General features: G+C 42.7%; 1 long non-coding RNA gene across 1 annotated transcript in view; it reads right to left on the reverse strand.

Annotated features, from left to right (window-relative positions):
- The window catches only part of LOC122438474, an 84,932-nt gene extending 63,983 nt beyond the window's left edge, over nucleotides 1-20,949 (reverse strand). The window contains exon 1 of the long non-coding RNA XR_006268565.1: nucleotides 19,239-20,949. This is a non-coding gene — a long non-coding RNA (uncharacterized LOC122438474). The remainder of the gene's footprint in view (nucleotides 1-19,238) is intronic.
- Between the last annotated feature and the right edge of the window lie 3,250 nt (nucleotides 20,950-24,199).

Consider the following 24,199-nt stretch of genomic DNA (forward strand, 5'->3'; position numbering starts at 1 on the left):
TCTCTTTCTTCTTCCCTTACTTCCTCTCTGCCTCCTTCCCTTTCATCATATATTAATCAGCTATCACCTGCCAATCACTGGGATAGAGTCAAAATCATATGCAATTGAGCTTATAAGGATCACCGTATGTTTTTTTCAGCCTTTGTATGGGCAATTTTTTTTTCCTGAAAACCTTTTTGTTGGCAACCAACTAAGGTTTTTATTCATTTGGTTTAAAACATTACCCACAAAGTCCCTGTTTAAGTGTAAATATATAACTTTGAATAAATAACAAACTGATAGGTCCTGATATGATATCTGGGATTAAAAAATTAGATCACTAATGATCATCTAACAGAGAAATGACTCCTGAGGAAACAGAAACCCAAGTGGGTGATGTTTAATGAGGGATAGGCTGGACCAGAACATGGGATATTGCTGGGGATTTGAGAGGATGTGCCAGGCAAGGACCCTACCACCTGGATGGGTAAGCACAACTGCTCCATTGTTTCTAGACCCTAGGTAACCTGGTGCTGCTGGGGCTACAGTCCCTTCTCTGGGTATCTCTGCCCTTCTCTTGGGTGATGAACAGTGTTTGTGGATTGAGCTCCTTCCTGTTTATAGGATTAGGACTAAGCTCCCCTACTGGCCTGTGATCCATTTCCAATTCTCATCCTGGTCTCTGTTTCTCCACCAACCCTCAGCCAGGGGGGAATTATTGTCATTTCCTCCAAAAACCAAACTGATGCACTTTTCCCCATGCCTTTGCTCCCTCTGCTGCTTGTGTTGAGGATGGTCTGCCTGACAAATGCTGACTTATTTCTCAAGGTCCAATTCAGAAATCCCTTGTTGCTTGAAGCCTTTTGTGTCTTTGCTATCTTCATATTCCGATCCCCAGGTAGAGCTGATGCTCCCTTCTTTGGGCACTCATTGAACTCTATAGAACTTCTAGCCCGGCATCTATAACTGTAACACATTTTTTTCCCTGTCCATCCCCTTACTAGATTCCGAGCACCTTGAGGACAAAGGCCATGTCAAACATATCTCAGGGTCCCTAGCTTCTCTTCCAGTGCCTGGTAGACAGTATGAGCTTTTGTTTTCAGGCTAAATACTTAACAAATCTATGAATGTCTTAGAGAGGGGACCTAGTGATGTATAGAAGAATTTATAGACTAGGAAGACTGGGTTTTGCTTCTCAAAAATTCCATTGATGAGATATCTCCTGAACACTTAATGCTTATGTCACTGTGATTTAATCATAGATCCTATTTTCTGACAATTTTGTGTACTATCTAACCCTTAGCACAATGTAAGAGGTATGTACTATTACCCTTTTCTTTTTTTGAATCAGAAATTGAATCTCAGTGAGATTAAGAAATTCATTTGGAGTTGCACAGCTACTACTCAAGGTTTAAAACTGAGGCTGTCTGACTCTAAAACAGTGGCAATTTCTGAATTGCTACACTAAGCTAGGGATCCAGGGGGTGCAAACATGCTGCAAGCATTTGCAGGCTAGTGGCCAAGGATAAGCATGCACCTTCAACTCTGTCTAATCCCAGGTGTTGAATAACTGCTATAATAAAGGTATAAATGAAAAGATTTATAAGCAAACACTTGGGTATACTCAAAGTTTTATCCTTTCAATATACAAATAATTAACCTCTATTGTCCATGTATCTTATAAACAGACATGAAAATAGACTTACTGCAACTTCAAGTGTACACATTAGGTTGCACGCACATTATCATATTTTGGTTTCTCTCAGTGAACCAAAATTCTAATCAGTGATCACTGGCGTATGGCTTACCCAGCTCAGGGAATGTCTGTGGGTGACACTTTAAGTTTTGCTTTTGCTTGAATTACTACCTCTAGCATTACAGATTTTAACCTGGAGTAGACTGGTGGGGTCATGGTGGTGGGTGGATTGCAGTATATGTGTTAATTTAGAAGTTGTTTGAGGTTAAATCTGAACCAAACCATGCTGTAGCCCATCAGAATGGATGATGTGTATATTCAAACAAATAAACTAGATGGTTCATGTGGGAAAGGCATGAAGGGTGAATGGGAATTTAGCCAAGTGAACACATGAGGACAAAAAGTTTGGCAAACTCTGGGAATGGTTATTTGGGGCAAGGAGTGGGGAAACATATGGCCGCTTAGACTAGACCACCCAGGCTGGGTCGGCTGATGTGTTAATCACTGTGGTGTGGATGTTTGCCTAGCCAACTCCCACCTCCTGCTCTCCTTATGATAAGTCTTGGGTAGGAGAGGGTCCAGATAGAGGGGGCAGAGAGATTCTATCTCCAGATAGAGCCATCAGGAGAGACACTCTAGTGGGGTCATCCTGATGCTAACTTGTTCCCAGTCAAGATGACTTTCTGAGAGGTTGTTCTAGGAAATAATTTGGGCTTTTAGTTTATCCTTGAGAGCTCTGAGGGGTTGGCTGAAGAGAGGAGACAAGGAATTAGAATTACATTCTGCTGAAGTGGCGAAACCCCCAAAATAACAGTGACTTAAAAAAAAAAAAAAAACTCTATTACTATCTCACATTAAAGAAACCCAAATGTGCCATTCTTGACCTGATACCTTATTCTACAATGTCAGGGACCCAGTCTTCTTCTGAGCATGTGACTTACACTACATGACCCAAGGTGGCTGCTCAAGCTCTTGCCATCACATTCTTACTTCCGAAGGAGAGAGGAGAAAAAGGGGAAGAAGACACGCTTATTGTAAAAACAGTCTCTAGGTGCTACACATAGCACTGCCTATAGTTGTATACCTAGCTGCAAGGAAGGCTGAGAACTGTGGTTTTACTTAGAGTGACTTTATGTCCAGCCAAAAATTTATTACAGAAGAAAGGGAGAAATAATTTTGCAGGACAGCTATCAGTCTCTGACACTTTAAGGCCAACAGGAGGAACTTCTTGAAGTTCTATGAGTAGTTGAGGCTGAGGTCTTGGGACTGGTTATCCTAGGTCTGCATCTTAAACATTACCAGAAGCTGTTGTCTCCTGTGGGCTGAAGAGAAGGCAAAGAAGGTAGAGCGAGCAACAGAGCTTGTTTTCTGAGGCACGACACATAACAAGCAGTTGGATCCTGGCTAGACTCACCATGTGGATCAGTGACATCTCCTGACACGCTCCTCAGAATAACAATTCTGCAAAATGGTAGAGGCATGACTCAAAAGATGGGGTTCTAAAATAAGCTTGTCAATGCTTATTTATAGACACTAAGCAGGCTTCTTTATAGTGAGGAGTCTCAAGACCTTTAGTGGGGACTAATGAATACTGTGGAACTCCAAGAGGAGAAGAAGCCACACAGCATTTCCCACTGTGCATCTCCAGGGTCCTGGGGAGCTTGCCCTGTGAAATTCCCAGAGGTAGGCAGGACAAGGGACCCTGCAGCTGAATCTCCTGACACCCTCCCTGACAACATGAGTGGCAGCAGATTTGTGCTACAGGGGGAGATCTGGTACAGCAGCAAAGAGGAGAAGATGCTGAAGCTCAAGTTGAAAGAGGAGAAAGTTATTTGAAATCTGGATGAGGCAGCAAAGGCATGAGTTTTAAAGTGGAAACTCTCAGATAAAACGGTGTGGAAAGAACTCTGATCATTTTTCCAGGATGTCAGAGAGAGAGGACTTGATTGTTCCCACCTCAATAAAGATCAGCAGCATGTTCAAACCTGCAGGAGTGGGCTCACTCCATCTATAACACATAGGCCAAGCACGACGGAAAAACTGCCTGATGGAGACAGAGTACCACCACCCACATCTTTCCACAAGTCTTAGCTATTCTGATGAGGGCTCATCATCAACACAGTTTATAAGCTGAAATGTAGTCCTCCAAAAATATATAGGATTATCTTTCCTCCAGATTAAAAAGTTTGCATTTGCATAAAACTTTCTTTTTCCCTTAAAAGGTATAGGGAAAATAAGCTTCCATAGTAGTGATTTGGTGGTGGTGGTGATATAAGTGATGGAGAAGTGGGATGGCCTCTCTGTTTTCCCTCTTTTCTCTGTGTGGACTTCTCTACATTTTCTGCAGTTCTCTTTCTTTGCAAATCCCATTTTTGACAGGGTGAAGGAACAGGAGAGGAGGAGGTACTAGCCAAGGCATGAAGTTCCTGTGCATAGGAACGTTCCCAGTTATCTCAAAGCTTCTGAAAGCTGACCTCGATGATGATTTTAACCTGATTTTATTGGAATAAGTATGTTCTATGTGGAAGTCAGAGGTCAAGGCAAAGTCACACACTCTCCCTTCCCTCTGCCCATCACACTGGTCCAGTCACTGGGAGCTGCTTTGCAGAGTGGAACAGAAACATTCCTAGTCTTGTTTGTTTCCATGTCCATTGGAATTTAGAGTAGAGAGCACCTGGAAGTTTTGGAGAGTCTCTACTTTCTGTACTGAAGATTAGTCCTACAACATGCATTTTTAGAAGGACTTGATAAGACCTAAGAAATGTTACGGGCAGTGCTCTAGGAACACTGTTCTGTGTACAAGCATGTCTCACTTGGGAAGATCATTTGCCCTAGAGCTGTGGAAAACTAGCAGAGAGAAAGCCAAGAGAATCCATCAATATATAATTTAAGTCTAGGTGGTTCTTTCCTGGATTCACAAGGCTAAATTACTGATAAAGAGGAGGAAAAATAGCAGAATTGAGAATGACATTTATAATCTATGCCAAAGGGGAGAGACACCTACATAGTCCAGAAGGTAGGAGAAAGAACACAATGTATGCATGTCAGTGGGATGAGGAAGTTCAGGAGCCTCTGGCCAGTGTAGCTTGAATAACTGTATCCCAGACTCTAGACCTGAGAATCTCCCATTGAGACCTGATAAATGTGCCTCTTCATTTCCCTGAGTTTTGCCTTCCATATGTGGCTCAACACTTCAACACTTCAGACCACATCCTTTTTGATTTTTGAATTTTTCCAAACAGAGTGGGTATGAAAGCCTGAAATCTTGGGTGCAAGAAGAAAACTTTTGTGGACTGACTGAGCAAAATGGTCAGCCAACTGAGTGCAGAGCAGGGAGACAATATAGGCATTTATAGGCCGGGCCTTCTGGAATCCTCGTTGAGAAGGGTTGGATGGAGGCTCGTGCAGGACTGCCTGGCCCCCCTCCCCTGCCCAAGCTGCTCCGTCTTTCAAACATCACACATGGCAGGCACCAGAAACAGAGAGCTTCTTTCTTTCCCTGGCTGGGAAAAATAGTCTCAAATTTTGTGATGTATATGAAGCGCGAGGTGTGGGGGGGATACTTTTTATTTTTACTTTTTTACCCTCTTTAAATATTTTGGAATCAATCTACATTCATTGCCCCCTGCCTCCACCTCATTCCTCACTCCTTGCTCAGTGGCACTAAATTTTTTAGGTCTGGAATACCCTCCAAACCCATGAAGAACAAACTTCCACTAGCCAATTGGTTTTCCATCACACATGTCACATATGTAAACAACGTATGTGGCACTATCCCACATAACACAATTAAAAGATGTAAATACAGGGTCTTTCAGTTAAATCAATGACATGAATAAATACGCTATCAAATGTTTTACATATGTGCATCTTTAAAATTATAAACATGCACATCTGTTTAAGCTGTGTATATGCAAAGCTGACACACTAGTAAAAGTTAGTGATATTATTTACTCTACCCAAACTGTTAGAAAAATGTCTGTGTATGTGAGCAGAAAAATCAGGCACAGTCTAAAAACAATACAGATTTCCAACATGTATTTTGTATAAAATGAAATTACCCATCCGACTTGACACCTGCATTCCGCTCCTTTGTGAGCAGTATTCTGAAAGGATGGTTTTATTATTTCTGTGGTATCTGCTGGAACCTGCTAATGATAATTATGACAGGGATTAAGGTAAACCCAGACCTGTGATAGAAGCTCGGGCTTCTACCCTCCTCACCCTGGGGCAGCTCTGTGAAGTGGGCAGGGACGCCACGGTGAAATGAGGTGAGCGGTGACTCAGTGACACTAAAGGGTGCCTCTGCCTATAAATATTACTCCATCTACAGAGGCCACCAGGGGCTGCCGGTCATGCTGTCATTCACACGGCAGCTGGGGGGCTGGCACAGGCCAACTTTCTGTCAGAGAGCTCAGTGCACAAGCTCAGAAGTTGGGTGGAGAAGGAAGACATTCTAATTCTCAATCTACTCCTTTAAAGTCAACGCCTTTTGTGGGTGCCAGTTTCTATCATGCTGCAAAAAAATTAGCATTGAAAAACACACTTCTTTTAATGCTTGAAAAAGTTGGGATTTGGTAACTATTCTAAACAAACAACAATCACAACCACAAACGTCTAGGTAATTGGGGCCCATAAATGCAAAATGACCTCATGTGCAAGAGCAAAGTGATGTCGTGGGTCTGATCCCTGGCTTCAAATATCCAAACCCTCTCAGGGCCAACATTCACGAACCTGAGGCCCAGGCACATTGGATCTCTCTCTCACTCTTCAACAAAGAGAGAAAATCCAGCCCATGAACATTATCTCAGAATCAGGGGATGTCCCCTGGTGGTGGGCCATGTAGCGACTTCTTGGTTTGTAAGACTCAGACAGGCTGCAATTTGCTCAAAGTGCTTGTTTGAATCTGGGTCTAGACTGTAATCATTTTTTTTTTAATTAATACTTTTTTCAAGCAGTTTTAGTTTTACCAAAAAAAAAAAAAAAAAAAATTGAGTGAAAAGTGCAGAGAGTTTCCATGTGCATTCTCTTCCATCCACCCCAGTTTCCTCAGTTTTTTACCATCTTGCATTAATATACTACAATTGTTACAATTAATGAGCCAACACTGATGTATTATTATTAACTAATGGCCTTAGGAAGCAACACTACAAACGAAGCTAGTGGAGGTGATGGAATTCCAGTTGAGCTATTTCAAATCCTAAAAGATGATCCTAAAAGAAAGTGCTGCACTCAATATGCCAGCAAATTTGGAAAACTCAGTGGTGGCCACAGGGCTGGAAAAGGTCAGTTTTCATTCCAATCTCAAAGAAAGACAATGCCAAAGAATGTTTAAACTACTGTACAATTGCACTCATCTCATACACTAGTAAAGTAATGCTCAAAATTCTCCAAGACAGGCTTTAACAGTACCTGAACCGTGAACTTCCAGATGTTCAAGCTGGATTTAGAAAAGGCAGAGAAACCAGAGATCAAATTGCCAACATCCGTTAGATCATCGAAAAAGCAAGAGAGTTCCAGAAAAATATCTACTTCTGCTATATTGACTATGCCAAAGCCTTTGACTGTGTGGATCACAACAAACTGTGGAAAATTCTTCAAGAGATGGGAATACCAGACCACCTGACCCACCTCTTGAGAAACCTATGTGCAGGTCAGGAAGCAACAGTTAGAACTGGACATGGAATAACAGACTGGTTCCAAATAGGAAAAGGGATACATCAAGGCTGCATATTGTCACCCTGCTTATTTAACTTCTATGCAGAGTACATCATGAGAAACGCTGGGCTGGAGGAAGCACAAGCTGGAATCAGGATTGCCAGGAGAAATATCAATAACCTCAGATATGCAGATGACACCACCCTTATGGCAGAAAGTGAAGAAGAACTAAAGAGCCTCTTGATGAAAGTGAAAGAAGAGAGTGAAGTTGGCTTAAAGCTCAATATTCAGAAAACTAAGATCATGGCATCTGGCCCCATCACTTCATGGCAAATAGATGGGGTAACAGTGGCAACAGTGGCTGATTTTATTTTATTTTTTTTGGCTCCAAATCACTGCAGATGGTGACTGCAGCCATGAAATTAAAAGACACTTACTCCTTGGAAGGAAAGTTATGACCAACCTAGACAGCATATTAAAAAGCAGAGACATAACTTTGCCAATAAAGGTCCGTTTAGTCAAGGCTATGGTTTTTCCAGTACTCATGTATGGATGTGAGAGTTGTACTATAAAGAAAGCTGAGTGTGAAGAATTGATGCTTTTGAACTGTGGTGTTGGAGAAGACTCTTGAGAGTCCCTTGGACTTCAAGGAGATCCAACCAGTCCATCCTAAAGGAAATGAGTCCTGAATATTCATTGGAAGAACTGATGCTGAAGCTGAAACTCCAATACTTTGGCCACCTGACGCGAAGAACTGACTCATTTGAAAAGACCCTGATGCTGGGAAAGATTGAAGGCAGGAGGAGAAGGGATGACAGAGGATGAAATGGTTGGATAGCATCACGGACTCAATGGACATGAGTTTGAGTAAGCTCTGGGAGTTGGCAATGGACAGGGAAGCCTGGTGTGCTGCAGTCCATGGGGTCACAGAGAGTCGGACACGACTGAGTGACTGAACTGAACTGAATGTCCACAGCTTATATAATGGTTCATTCTTGGTGTTGTACATTCTATGGGTTTTGCAAATGTAAAATGACATGTAGCCACCATTATATTAACAGTATCATACGGAACAGTTTCACTGCCCCAAAGTTCCCTTGTGCTCCATCTACTCATTCCTCCCTCCCTGTCTCCAGACCCCTGGCAGTCACTGACCTTTTCCTATCTCCATAGTTTTGCCTTTTCGAGAATGTCATCTAGTTGGAATCATAGAGTAGTAGCCTTTTCAGATCCATTTCTTTCACTTAGCAATATACATTTAAGGGTTCTCCATTTCTTTTGGTGACTTGACAGTTCACTTTATTGCTGAAATATCCCATTGTCTAGATATACCAAAGTTTGTTTATTCATTTACTTATTGAAGGACATCTTGGTTGCTTGCAAGTTTGGGCAGTTATGAATAAAGCTGTCCTATTAGTAACCTTTTTACTACAGCACATTTCTTCCATATGGACTCCACATCAAATGTCAAGACTTTGAAAGACCTATTCCTAAAAGTGATTGCATTTGACAATGTTTAAGCCCAATCAGACCCTCCCAGTAGTACCTGTTCTGTGCAAACTGTACCTCCACAAGACCTGTTTTCCATCTCTGAAGCACCCTTAATACAATGTGCCCATTCCATCCAGTGTCTGTTCTTTCCTTCCCATGTCTTTATTCTATTTAGAATGCTTTCTTCCCTCCAGTCTGACAATCTGAATCTTACTCACCCTTGCAGTCCCCTTCACATCCTACCTCTTCAATGAAATATTCCCTGGACATGGAGAATGTCCATGTTCAGTTTTCCTATCTGTAAAATGGACTGAATACTATCAACATTTCAGGTTTTAAACAAAGTGCTCGGAATATTTCCTGACACATCAATAAATGACGGTGCCTTCCTTCTCCTTCTTATCACTGACATCATCACCTCCAAATCCAAAAATGGTTTATCCTTCTTCTGTATTCTCATAGCCTCCTTTGTGTGTTCATATCGTGTCTCCAAGCTAGAGTGTGTGTGTGTGGTGGGTAGGAGGGGTAGTACTTAACACTTTGAGCAGGGACAGGAATTTCTTTTTAGTGTTTTTTGTTTTAATTATGGTAAAAATCACATAATATAAAACATATTACTTTAACCATATTTAACTGTACAGTTCAGTGGCACTAACTCCATGCTCCTTATTGTGCAACTCTCATCATCATCCATTTCCCAAATTTTTCACTTTCCTAAACTGAAACTCTGTCCCTTGAAACAGTAAGTCTCCATGCCTCCTCCCTACCACACTTTTCTGATATTTGATTGGTGAGTTTAAGCAGCAACAACTCCTTTGTCTGTGGAGTCCTCTCCCAGTTAACCTCTTCATGTCTGTGTGAGTATGTGCAAACATCCCTAAACACTTGTTTTGCTGGAGCTGCAGCAGGATAGCATTGTTGGGCATCCAAACACTTTTGACAGAGTAAGAGGATGTCAATCTCAGTGGGGAGCGATGGAAGTTTGTGGTTGGTATGCTCTTATGTTTTTCTCTCCATCACTCATGGCTAAGGATCCCCTTGGAGGATAAACCACACCTCCTGGTCTTCTCCTGTTGGCTTCCTATCCCCAATTCAGGTTAAAGCTGGGGAAAGAGACTAAGAAGAGAGCCTAGCTCTGAAGCCACAATTGATGACAGTTTTATTAGGAGTAAGAAAGTCATGGATGGAAAAATTGGAAAAAATAACTTGTATATAAGTGGTCCCTTACCAACCTGACCATATCTGAGTGCACAATGTGTAGAAATGATGTACCATTATTTATGTACATATTCCAGTGACTTGTGGGATCCAGCCACTCTATGAAATCATTGACTCTGCTGTGTAGGCCATATAATTGGTCTTAAGTTTTATATTATGGATCAGTAAACTATTTCTGTAAAGGGCCAGATAGGAAATATTCTAAGCTTTGTGCCCATATAGTCTGTGGCAATTACTCTGCTACCATATTTGTAAAAGCAGCCATGGACAACTTATGAACAAATGAGCAGAGCCAGGGTGCACTGAAATATAAATTTCATATAATTTTCACATGTCATAAGATATTATTATTCTTTTTTAAAATCAACCATTTAAAAATGTAAAAGCCAGTTGTCTATACAAAAACAGATGGCAGCCCTATCAGGCTGTGCTTTGCTGACCCCTGCTTTGTAACATCACAAAGAAAACTGACTTAGTCAGAATTGATGTGATCAGGCCTACCTAGCTCTTTGGTGGGGCAAAGTGGCAATGATGAAAGAGGAATCTGGTAGCCCTTTGTCTCATGGCTTTTAATCTGAGCCTAAATCCATCATTCTATCCAGTCACCTCAAATTAAGTAGGTTAAGTCAGTGTAGTATTTCTCTACCTTGGCACTACTGACATTTTGGGCCAGATAATTCTTTGTGTGTGTGCGGGGAGGGTGCCCTGTGCATTGTAGGATCTTTAGCAGCATACACCGGATGCCAGAGGATGCCTCTTGTACCCCAGTTGTGATATTGTGACAACCAAAACCGTCTTTAGACATTACCGATGTCTGCTGGTGGCAAAGTGGACCCCTAGCTGAGGACCACTGAGTTAGTGAAACAGTCAGAATGATAGGAAATTCAGCAAACCCTTAACGATGAACTAACTGGCACAGAGGAGTTTGTGTGTGTGTATGTGTACATGTTTCCTAACAGGGCAGTCTTCCTGAGACTTCCATGAAGGGCTGAGAATAGTCTGCCTTCTCAGAGACAAAAGTGTAATCACAAATACCACTTCCTCTGAAGGGGGCACAACCCCAGGACAGACGACCCTGTGGTCGGTCCCATGGTTAGTGGAGCACTTTCATTATCAGGTAATCAAGTCAAGGTCCAGAGCAAGTAAACAGGGCTCTGGGCTTTTAATAAGGCCTTTATTGTGTGATCATCCTTTAAATGGCAATGAAAAAGGTCTTTTGTTTTCAGTGGAGAAAAATATTTCAATGGAAAAGTAATCTCAGCAAGAATGGAATCATTCCATTTTTTGACCAGGAGGGGGAAAAAAAAGTAGAAAAAAGAGAGAAAGAGACGATCTTTCCTAGGAGGTGGGAGGGAGTATTTAAATTCAAAGGAAAGTTTGCATGAAGAAATTTAACCCATACTTCCAATGAGAAAATGTTGACAGATAACTGCTATGGTGTGGAGGGTCTGGACCCTAGTGTGTGATTGAGAGAGATCCGTGGTAGACGTTGTATAAAGAGCTTGTCATTTAAACAAACAAGAAAACAGACAAAAAAAGCACAGGCTGAATGAAATATTTGTCATGGTTTTTTACTTTTCAGGACACCATTCTACACTGGTTCTTTACTATTTCCGGTAAAACTGACATAGAACCATTAGTTTTGCCTCTGAAACGTGTAGATGCTTTGTTGGCCCTGCCTTTTGCTTTTCTACCAGGGCAGCTATGACTGGAAATAAAAGTCAGGTTTCAGCTACTCGCCAGGAGCAGTAAGTAGCTCGAAGAGCCTCCTTTGAAGACCGCCTTCGCCCCACCCCCAACCCCGGCCAAATCACCACCTCCCGTTCAAAATTCAAAAGGAAATCAAAATAATCCCAAAGTCCTTTGATCCTGGGCAAGAAGTTAATTGAAATTGCCCGAGTGGGTTACAGCTCCTCCTTCACTCATTAGCCACAAATCAGTTTATTTTTATTTGCCTCAAAACTCCCATTAAATGAAATTCATCGTGTAGCACACAGGTCATTTCCCATGACCACAATGTAGATCTGTCTCCTTTTTCCAGCAAAGAATCTGAGCTATGTTTCTTTTCAACAAATCCCTATTCCCCAACCCATATTGCACATTGCACCATGTTTTGTCTGCTTGTCTTCTGGTTCCAGCTGTGTCACTTTTGTTATCATGCTTTTGTGTCCCAGGACAAACATGGTGGGGTACTGGCAAGGGAGAGATGCCTCCGTAGCTACTAACCCAGATTCTGTTCTATGGAACCAGTATCCTAATCAATGACCTACACCGCCTCACTGTTGCCAGCACTTTTTTTCTTCTAATGCATATTTTAGTCTTGATTGACCATCAACCATATGGCACGATTGTCCTGTGGGTAAGTTTATTATTAACAGCTCGCAGCTGGAGTTACAATAACTATACACGGCTGTGACATTGTACTAATTGACCAAGACACGTCTGAGAACAAGATGCAGAAAGTGGCCCTTGCAAATTACTTCAAGCAGAAATGGAGAGCTTAGTGGGAAACACCAGTTTCAGATTAGAACTTTCTATGTTAAGACCAGATTGGTGTGGGAGAGAGGCTGGCTAGGGGAGAGGGGAAAGAAAGAGGAGCTTCATGAGTTAGGCAAGGGCATTGTTCTGAGCGTCCATTAAGCCTTAATTCAAATGAGTTATTTTAAGCAGATTCCCACTAATGAGAAAGAAGCAACCACACGTACAGTGACATTAATTTAGAATTTTTAAGTGCTCAGACAACTAACTCGCTAAATCCATTGCGTACCTTCTGTCCTCAGTTTCCTGTCTAATCTTGCTGTCAAAGGCAAGGCTGGGCAAGGCTTGAGAACAGTGTGTGCTGTGTTAGCTACATCACGTAGCCTTAGAGTTGAGGAAGCTGAGTTTGGAAGCAGGAAGCCTGGGTGCTGTCTGCACCAGCCAGCTGGGTGATGAGGGGCAAGGACATTGACCAGGGGTTGTGCATGAGTTAACAGTTTACCACTGGGTCCTCTGGGGAAGGCTCCTGGAAATTCTGGAATGTGAATAGGCTGTCTGTGCATCTCTCAGTAAATTTCTTTCTCAGATGTTTCCAGCCAGAGCAACTCGATTGAGAAATGACTGGGGGAGAAGAGGGGAGAAAGGCAGTGAGCTCAGTGTCCTATAAATCAGCAGCATTGAGCTGAACTGGAACTGTCAAACTGTGGAAAAACCTGCTGCCGTGCGAGCTTGTGAGTCTTTTCAAAAACAAAACCTAACCCTTGCCTTGCTCTCTAGATGGGAGAGGGCTTAATTTGAGTTCACAGAGGAGTGAGGAGTGCAAGAAGAAATATGGTTTGCTAAGAAAATAAAAAAGAATCAACTCAAGGTAGTACATATGCAACATGTCCCAATTGCGATCTTGGCTCAAGCACAGAATCACAAGTGGGGTCATGAAAAATAGCTCAGAGCTGTCATGAGTAAATCCTGCCAAGAGGTCTAATAATACTCTCCGCTTCAAAGGCAAACTAACCAAATAACCCTATCATCTACCAATGGTATCATCTCCATTTTATGGATGGGGAAACTAAGGCACAGAAAATGGAAGTATCTTGCCTGAGGTCATGCAGAAGACCTAGGATTTGAACCTGCAAAGTCCAGCCTCAGAATCCACGCTCCCAATCCATGGCATAGGTCTCTTTACAGACTTCACAGACTCCACGTTATAAACCCTGCTCTAGGCAGTTTGCAGGTCTCATCCTGACAGTTCACATTCTGTAAGAAAGTCCTGCTCTGCCCTTCTATGCCTCAAACATATCCTGATGCTGGAATTGTGCACATGCTGCTTAATCATCCCATACCTATTCATGTCTGAGATCATGGTAGTACTTTTTTCCCCCAAGTCTTGATACCAGTTGCTGAAAAACAGCTTTAAGTTTGGAAGCCCAGGCTTTTGGAGGCTCCAGTTAGATTTCCAATGGCAATTGTAAGTCTGCCAGATTTGCACTGTCCCCGACATGTGGCGGCGTGAGGGTCAGCCCCTTGTGTGCCAGGCCTGAAGTTCAGTTACTGTTGCTGGGGAAACCATAATTGAATTTCCTGAATTATACACAGTGCAACAGAACGTTGAATAACCATATTTATTTGCCTTCTAGGCCCTGTGGCATCTGTTGTTCAGCTCACAAAGCTTCTATTGACTGAAGGAGGGGTTTGTTGATCCAGAAATCTGTGATTGGCACACGAGGCAGTGGGAGCCTGAGGACTCCTGTGTCGGGCTGAGATTTCTCATCCAGTTCAGCAGTCACCAGCCAAATGGCCTGGTGCAGGAAAACCCGAAGATACGGCTGAGACCCTGGCGTGAAACCGACCCTTCTCTTCCCTGATGCGTGCACTTCTCGGCTTAGGGGGAGAGAGAGGCAGTGTGGGAATGGGCCATGTGGAAAAGGAGAGGTAGCAGGAAGGAGGCAGAGGAGACGGGAAGGCAGAGACAAGTGGTCAAAAAGGGTTGCAAGGTCAAGGGAGGCTCTGCACAGGAGGGGAAGGCTGGGGAAAGGGTGTGTGGCTCGGGGCATGGTCACAGAGGTAGAGACATATTCTGGCCCTTGAGGGATGAACTGCCCAGTTGGGGCTCTAGGAACTCAACTATTTTATAAAAGGTCCACAAGCAAAGAATTGGAGGGAATTTGAGGAAGAGTCCCTTAGCTCTGAGGAGCAGGTTGGGAAAAGGCCTGTGTATTTGGTGACATTTAAGATGGCCCTTAAAAGATGAGTAAGATTTTGGTGGATCAGCTTCTTGAACTCAGGGACGAACATAAGTGAAAATACAGATAAGGAGGGTGCATAAGCCTTCAGCAGATGCTGGGGATTCCCTGAACTGGGCACGCCCAGCTGCCCCAGATCCTCATGGCTACCATTGAGCTAGCAAACAAGCGAGTGAGTTCTCTGGAGCAGAGAAACACGAAGCAAAGGAGGAAGAAGGATAAGAGCCTCAGGTTTCAAACTAGGAGACTTGGTGGCCAGGAGCCCTCCTTTCAGACAGGGAACTGAGTTTGAGGCTCATAGCGTTTTGCAGCTTGAACTGAAGTCTAGGAGTGTCTTCAATTAGAAATTAGTTTCTAGCTGAGGTACTGAAGTTCTGACCGTCTGATGGGGAGTGATTTCCTCCCCGACCCGGGCTTCAATTTGGTGTTTCAATAACTCAGGCACCGAGAGTCATGCTCTCAGACTTGGTGACACCTCTCTTCTGATTTCCCTTTGTATTCACTGTCAAAATTTCCAAATAATCTGCTTTGTCCACGTTGATACAGAAAGCATTTTAGAAGTATTCTCTTCCATAACAACAAGGTGAAAAGAAGTGACTTTTTTTTTTCTATTTTAAAGCTCTTTAAAAGGAACATTTCAAGCATTAACAGAGAGTAGAGTACATGGCACATGAACCTCAGGCTCTTACCATCCTGCTGTAATAACGTCTTATCTCGTCTCTCCCCAGGCAGAACTTCCTCAGCATCTCCATGGCCCATGGCCCCATCTCCAGGATTATTTTGAAGCAAATCCCAGACATCGTATCATTTCATCCACAAGTATTTCAGTACTATCTCAGTAAGATAAGGACTTTTTAAAATATGCCATTACAATCCCATTGTCATACCTGAAAATAACAATTGCTTAACTGAATCATGTTTTGGGTCAGTGCTAATACTTCCCTAGTTGACTCATAAAGGTTTATTTGCTAATAAGTAGGACAAAGCCTCCCTTCTCCAGGGGATCTTCCTGACCCAGGAATTGACAGGGTCTCCTGCATTGCAGGCAGATTCTTTACCAGCTGAGCTACCAGGGAAGCCTGGCAGGCTGCAGTCCATGGGGTTGCAAAGAGTCAGACATGACTTGAGTGACTAAGCACAGCAAAGAAACAAACATGACAAAGCCTCCACACTGCATTTGGTTATTGTCTGTCATAAGTCTCTTGTATTCTGTAGGCTCCCCCTTGCCTTTTCTCCTAGCAATTTGTTGAAGAAACTGTTGTATCTGCTGTAGAGTTCACCAGTTGGTTTTTTCAGCTCCTAATGAAATAATTTCATGCTAAGTCACTTCAGTTGTGTCCAACTCTGTGTGACCCTATGGACTGTAGCCTACCGGGCTCCTCAGTCCTTGGGACTCTCCAGGCAAGAATATTGGAGTGGGTTGCCATGCCCTCCTCCAGAGGATCTTCCCAAGCCAGAGATCGAACCTGTATCTCTGATGTCTCCTGCATTGGCAGGCAGGTTCTTTACCACTAGCACCACCTGGGAAGCCCATAAAGAAGGCTGAGTGCTGAAGAATTGATGCTTTTGGATTGGTGGTGCTGGAGAAGACTCTTGAGAGTCCCTTGGACAGCAAGGACATCAAACCAGTGAATCCTAAAGGAAACCAACCTTGAATACTCATTGGTAAGACTGATGCTGAAGCTCCAATACTTTGGTCACTTGATGTGAACCAACCAAAGAGCCAACTCATTGGAAAAGACCCTGATGCTGGGAAAGATTGAGGACAAGAGGAGAAGGGGGCAACAGAGGATGAGATGACTGGATGGCATCACTAACTCAATGGACACGAGTTTGAGCAAACTCAGGGAGATAGTGAAGGACAGGGAAGCCTGGCATGCTGCAGTCCACGGGGTCACAAAACGTCTGACACAACTTAGTGACTGAAAAACAACAACGATATAATAAATCTAGGCAGTGATAATCAATGGCTGTGAACCCACTGGGTTAAAGGCCAATTGGAAACTTTATAATAGATGAAAAAACTGATGGGACTTGACGCCACCAGTATGTCCTAACATCTCAGAATAATCTGATATTCACATCACTTCCTATGATATACTCCTACCAAAAAATTATACTGGAGTCCCTAAGCCCCCAGCTCTCACTACCAGTGTATAGAAAATACAAGGGACAGAAAAACATGAAAAATCACATGCTAAGCCTTTTTGTTCTATTTTAATATAGCAAACATTTATTTAAAATTTGTTTGGTTACTATGTTTTTGTCAGGCAATATACTGTGATATTTTCCCCAAAGATGACTAAGGTATAGGATATATTTATCCTGCTAAATAGATTCTGATTTCTATGTTTTTGTTCGGTTGCCTACTTTGGGTAGGTTTTAATCTACTTTCTAATAACCAGTAATAATACTGTAACAGCTTCTGTAGCCTCTGAGATCTTCCTCCACCCGAGCCCCTCCCCTCAAGGCTTTTTCCATTTTATTGTGTATTGAGAAACCAAATATCAACTTTTTTAACACTTACAAAAGAAAGGTTGTACCCATGAGAGCTACATAAGGGCTCTTATTAGTAAATACATAAATACTAGTAACCAGACTTTTGAATAATCATTTTGTTTTTCAGATTATCTTTTCCTTCTTAATTCTTGACTGCATTCTGGATTGCCAAGGCATCTGGACAAATGAGATGTAACCCAGTGTTCTTATACTAATCATGTTAGGTAGAAAGTTTGGTCACAACAACCGTCAGTAAGCCATAGCGTGCATAGGATGATGGCAAAATTCCAAGCTGGAAAATCCCAGGGCTGCACACAAACCTGAAAATTCAATAGGAATGTCACCTGGACTAGCTCATTAGGATAAGCATATGTAACAGACTCACTGTTGACATTCTCTTTTCAAAACACCTCCTCCTTTGAATTCCATGACCTAACACTCTCCTAATTTTCTTCTACCTCTGGGGCTTCTCTTCAGTCTTTTTCCTGGCTCATCTTCTTCCTCTGAGCTATTAAATATTGGAAAATTGCAAGGCTCTCTTCCCCTTCACATTCTACACCCTCCCTCTGTGATCTCGTCCATGCTTATGGTTTTAATTATTATCTATACGTTGATGACTATTAAATTTATATCTCCAGGCTAGACTGTCCTCAGAGCTCCCAATCATAAATCCAGTTGCCTCTTCAACATCTCAACTTGGCCATCTCACAGTGCTTCAAGCTCAGCATGTCCCAAAACTGAACTCATAGCTTTCCCCTCAAACTCCTTCCTCCTCCAGCATCCCCTCAGTAAATAGTACCTACATCCAAAGACGAGTGAGCCAGACAGTTGGCAGCCATCCCTGACACCTCTTTCTCCCTTCCCACCATGTTCATTGGATCAGGAAGGGTTGCTGACTCTCATTTCCAACTCGAACCATGTCTCTTCATCTTCACATCTGCCACCACAGTCCGAGTTCTCACAGTCCCATTCCTGGATTACCTCCAGAGCCTTCTATTCTCCCCAGGTCTACTCTGTGTCCAATCCATTCTGTGGTCAGTATTCCATAAAAATAAACCAATATGTTTATAACTGTATCACCTTCCCAGTGCCTTTAGAATAAAGACTAAAGTCCTCACCATGGCTTATAAGGATTATAATGTTACTGGCCCATACCTCCTTCACCAGCCTCATTTCCAATCCTCTTCCCCTTGTTCTCTGAGATCTAGCTATATTGGTCCAGGAGTTTGGGCCCCAGGACCTTTGCACACGCAGTTCCATCTGGTAGGATTGCTCTCTTCTCCTCTTCAACTAGCTAATTCTTATGGCTAAAATTAGCTAATTCTGATGTGTCTCTCTAAATTTAATTTGTTTAAAATGTCTCCATTGGCTGCTGGTACGTCTTCCTATTGACCTGCTCAGAGATCTTGTTCTTTATGGTTGAAACAACTCTGTAGCTAAGGAAATTGAGGCCCAGGAATGTTATATAACTTGTATGGGGATCATACATCCAGGTAGTGGGTGTGTGGAAACACACACTGGAATTATCACACTATAATAACAGCTAGATCTGCTGTTAAGTTTTAGTCTCTAAATAATGTGTAGAAGCTGGAATGAGTTGAGAGAAAAGGAACATGCTAATTAAAGGAAAGGCAAGTAAGGCCTTTGAAGAAAGGTTAAAAGAGACAGAATAGTTTGGGATAATGCATGGACATGGGAAGAAAAGGAGATTTAAAGTTTTCAAGTTGAGGAGGTTATTACAGTGGAATGGCAATTTTTTTTTTTTTTTTTTGCCTGACCACAGGGTACAAAAGACAATGTTAGGTCTTGTATCTCCTTAGGGATGAGAAATTTTAGCTGGAATGGGTTTGGTTTGATAAAGGAAAAGGTGATTAAAAATTAGAACAAATACAGTTAGTCCTGAAAGTCTTTTGGTGGAAGCGGTTAAAAGCGGGCTCAGTAACCATCTAAGTTCCATGACGGTTTCAGTGTTGACTTACCTCAGGCAGGAACCTGGGCCAGCTGACCTCTTGAGGTTGTTTGGAATGAATGAAGAAAAGAGTGGATGTGAAAGTGAGCCTTGCCATCTGTCACAGGCTAGATGGTACTCCTAGCCCCGCCTGGTGTGGAAAGAGAAATATTGAGTAGCATGAGTTCCCAAGGTCTCCTCAGCTGATCACGTTGAGTTGGCCTTATCTGGTTCCCAGGTGTTTCCATTTATCTCTGATAAACTGTCAGCCAAGAGTCAGCTTTGGGGTGGGAGGTGAGGGAATGAGTAGAGGGGAGGGTAATACCCCAGATGTTTTCTGAGAAGATGGGAGAAAGTTATTCCTCAGTACTAATGCATTTCGTCATCCTCTCTGCTTGCAGATGTTAAATTTGGGAATACTTCCAGGTTCCCTCTTCTCTCTTAAAATATAATTAGCTGTGTATTTAAAACACCAGGACCCAATCATCCCCAGGGATGTATCTCTTTTGCATATGGATGAAGTTTTGGGGACTTAAGAGGATTCTCAGTTTTACTAACTGTATCTCTTCCCATTTGACCAGTCCTGTGGGCTTTATCCTTTCGAAGTCAGGAAAAATGATAATAAACAGAGGTGGCATTTACTGAATTCCTACTCTGTGCCATATAAAGTCAAATCTCCATGGCAACCCCACCAGGGTTGGGTGAAATTCCATTTTACAGATGAGGGAAGTCATCCCATATTGTTGTTTCTCCAAGTTCACAGAACTACCGATTAGCAGAACTTGTTCAAATGCAGGACCGTGGGACTTTCAAATGATCATTGCAACATTTTTAGAGCTTTCTCCTGTACCATTCATTAAAGCCTGTGAAGCAGGTACTATTAGGTTCATTTTGCAGGTGAGGAAACCAAGGTATAGAAATATCCAGTAGCCTGCCCAGCTCACCCAGTTAGTAAGTAAGTAGCAGAGTAGAGAGCAAGGCAAACAGCTGGGCCATGAGTCTGTACTGATTGCCACCCGCTTTCTACACTCTAGAGAGAGCCGGGGCTGGCTGGATGCATTTTCTTTTTCTCAGAGTAGCTGATCTGAGCTTGCAAGGTAGGAACTTCTCTTGCTTGCCTTATCTTTCCGTTGATCTGTCATTGGAGCAGCTGTGGGCTCCCCAACCTCTGAGAACCTTTGCATCTAAGCCATTGGATACAGGTGGCAAGGTTGTGGCTCCAGTTCAAGCCTCCCCCCCTGGAACTGGATGTTCCAGAAAGGACACTCTGTTCTGTAGGGCTGTCTCTCTGGCGCGGGCTTTGATCTGGGAAAGGATGAGCCTCGCTGCAGAGCTGAAGCTGTCTCCCTGCTTTGTTTACGTGAGAGTCCTTCCAGGGCTCTGTCTGCTTTTGAGGTGGAAGTGCCCTGCCAAGAACTCCAGTTCTTTACTCTGGCTGTGCAGCCAACACACCTCCCGCCTTCTCGATGATTTCTCTGTCCTGGAGAGAGAGCAGTGTCTCATAGCAGTTTGGAGACTACAAAAAGTTTCCCTGGCAGGATGAGTGATGGACTCGGCAGCATGTTCTTGCCTTTTGGAGTTGCCCTCCAATTTTTCCAGGCTTGATTCTGTAAATCATTTCATCTTGTACAAATACTGGGCTGTGAGCACAGATGATCTCAAAGGCGAGGGTTATTTGAAACTCCATTTAAGTATCTATCCTCCTTTCAGCAGATTAATGTAGCTTAAATTTGTGAATAAAAGTTTTCTTCTGTGCGTGCCAGTGTACAGGTAGTTCTGGGGTCTTTGGGAGGAAGTAGAATATGCTTCTACTCCAGGAGGCTTTGGAAAAGGGGATTTGTCTGTGCATTGACAACTCATTTATCATCAAAAGCATTTAAGGCCCTACTCTATGCAAGTACTCACGGGGCCGATGGAGGTAGGGTTAGGAATGAAGTGGGGAAAACTGTGAAATGTTTTGAAAGAGATATGTAAGCCTGAAAAGATCATTTAGAATATCCACTTGCTTTCTTTCTTCTCAAGAAGATGGAAATCTATTGTGGTTTTCAAGATAGATTAAGGTTAAATAACTCACAGATTTGGAAGAGTATTTTGGGAAGCTATCTGATGTATTTCATGTCAGAGTTTATGCTCATTTGCCCTCATTCCAACAAGGAAAGAGAATTGGTTGAAGGCAGACTGTGATAGAGAAGGTCCAACAACCACAAGTTGTAAATGTTCCATCAGAGAAAGTGTCTTTGACATCTCTGCTCTTCAACTTTATGATTAAACAGTTGCCCAGATGCAATGACTACATGCTTTTGAAATGAATATGCTTGAATTCTGAATGTTAGAAATTATCTTGCTGGTTTGTGAAGACAGAAGTGCCTACCTTTTAACAGTACTTAGAATGGAAGGCCGAACTTGTTTTTCTGAATTAGAGCACATGCAATTCGGTGTGACCCAAGGAGTTTTAAACTTAAAAATTTTTTAAGATGCTTAATTCCTTCCATCAAACTACACCCAGATGACAGAATTTTAGACATTGTTTAGTAAAGTTATAGTGATGAAAACCTATCACAAGGTGATGTAAACAGATTAGCCTGGGAGGGAGAAAAGAAGACCTGGAACATATAGAAATGTGTTAAGCCTTACAAAATGTTCTTTCATTAAAATCTTGCAGAATTTTCTCCTTTTCACAGGTGAGGAAATAGAGGCTTAGAGATGTGAGTAAACATTTCTAAGATACAACTAATTAGTGGTGAACTTGAAATGGAATCACGACTTTCAAACTTTGAAACTAATGCTCTTTCAACTCACCAGGCTACCTCACTTACTTGGGCTTCCCAGGTGGTGCTAGTGGTAAAGAATCCACCTGCCAGAGCAGGAGACATGAGATGAGGGTTTGATCCCTGGATTGGGAAGATCCCCTGGAGGAGCACAGGGCAACCCACTCAAGTATTCATACCTGGAGAATCCCAAGGACAGAGGAGCCTGGTAGGCTACAGTCCTTAGGGTCACACAGAGTCGGACGCGACTGAAGCGACTTAGCACGCACCTCACTCACTACCTAGGAGCAATCTTCATGGAAAGTTTCCCATCTGCCTCTTGCCAGTGCCTCTAACAATCTGAGACAAAGCTTCCTCCTGACTAAGGCAATAATGACACGTCAAGGAGGCAGTCAGCTGGGTCTAGAATTAGGCTACCTGGACTACTAGGGCTCCAGCCCTGCTGTTTACTAGCTGTGTGCCTTGGGACAAATTACTGGGACTCTTTGGATCTCACTTTTCTGATTCCTTAATAAAGGGTACAATACTCATGCCCAGTTCACAGGGTTTCATGAGCATTAAGTGAAATAGAAAGGGTATGCCCAGGGCCTGGGAAAAAAAGTTCGACATGTGTATAAATTTCCTCATTCTGCTTGGAACTTAAATTGTGTTTAGTTATTTCTTTATCATAAGACCTACCAGAATAAAACATGGAGATTCTTACGAAAGGCAAAATGAACATCTGTGAGCATGATTAGATACAACAAAGAAGATATGGATAATTCTAGAGAGCATCATGAAACGGCTGACCATATTTTTTTCAAACAAAACAGAGGTTAAAAATTAAGAAATGAGCCTAGAACAAAGGTGAACATTATAAGCAATTGCCGAGAAGCCCAGTTTCCTGTTAGTAACCAGTTACTGAAGACCTACTAAGGAGCGGAACTAGACTAAGTCAGCGTGCCTTGCTGTCCCACATGTGCTCAGTCGTATCCTGCTCTTCACGACCCCATGGACTTTAGCCTGCCAGGCTCCTCTGTCCATGGGATTTTCCAGCAAGAACATTTGAGTGGGTTGCCATTTCCTCCTCCAGGGGATCTTCCCAACCCAGGGATAGAACCCACATCTCCTATGTCTCTTGTAATTATAGGCAGATTTTTACCACTGAGCCACCTGGGAAGCCCATGTGTCTTCAGTTCAGTTCAGTCGCTCAGTCGTGTCCAACTCTTTGCGACCCCATGAATCACAGCATGCCAGGCCTCCCTGTCCATCACCAACTCCCAGAGTTTACTCAAACTCATGTCCATCAAATCGTGATTCCATCCAGTCATCTCATCCTCTGTCATCCCCTTCTCCTCCTGCCCCCAATCCCTCCCAGCATCAGGGTCTTTTCCAATGAGTCAGCTCTTCACAAGAGGTGGCCAAAGTATTGGAGTTTCAGCTTCAGCATCAGTCCTTCCAATGAATGCTCATACTGATCTCCTTTAGGATGAACTGGTTGGATCTCCTTACAGTCCAAGGGACTCTCAAGAGTCTTCTGCAACACCACAGTTCAAAAGCATCAATTCTTCTGCGCTCAGTTTTCTTTATAATCCAATTCTCACATCCATACATGACCACTGGAAAAACCATAGCCTTGACTAGACAGACCTTTGTTAGCAAAGTAATGTCTCTGCTTTTTAATATGCTGTCAAGGTTGGTCATAACTTTCCTTCCAAGGAGTAAGTGTCTTTTAATTTCATGGCTGCAATCACCATCTGCAGTGATTTGGAGCCAAAAAAAATAAAGTTAGCCACTGTTTCCACTGTTACCCCATCTATTTGCCATGAAGTGATGGGACCAGATGCCATGATCTTAGTTTTCTGAATATTGAGCTTTAAGCCAACTTTTTCACTCTCTTCTTTCACTTTCATCAAGGGGCTCTTTAGTTCTTCACTTTCTGCCATAAGGGTGGTGTCATCTGCATATCTGAGGTTATTGATATTTCTCCTGGCAATCCTGATTCCAGCTTGTGCTTCCTCCAGCCCAGCCTTTCTCATGATGTACTCTGCATAGAAGTTAAATAAGCAGGGTGACAATATGCAGCCTTGATGTATCCCTTTTCCTATTTGGAACCAGTCTGTTATTCCATGTCCAGTTCTAACTGTTGCTTCCTGACCTGCACATAGGTTTCTCAAGAGGTGGGTCAGGTGGTCTGGTATTCCCATCTCTTGAAGAATTTTCCACAGTTTATTGTGATCCACAC

Source organism: Cervus canadensis, chromosome 3, assembly GCF_019320065.1.
Source record: "Cervus canadensis isolate Bull #8, Minnesota chromosome 3, ASM1932006v1, whole genome shotgun sequence".
NCBI classification, from domain to species: domain Eukaryota; kingdom Metazoa; phylum Chordata; class Mammalia; order Artiodactyla; family Cervidae; genus Cervus; species Cervus canadensis.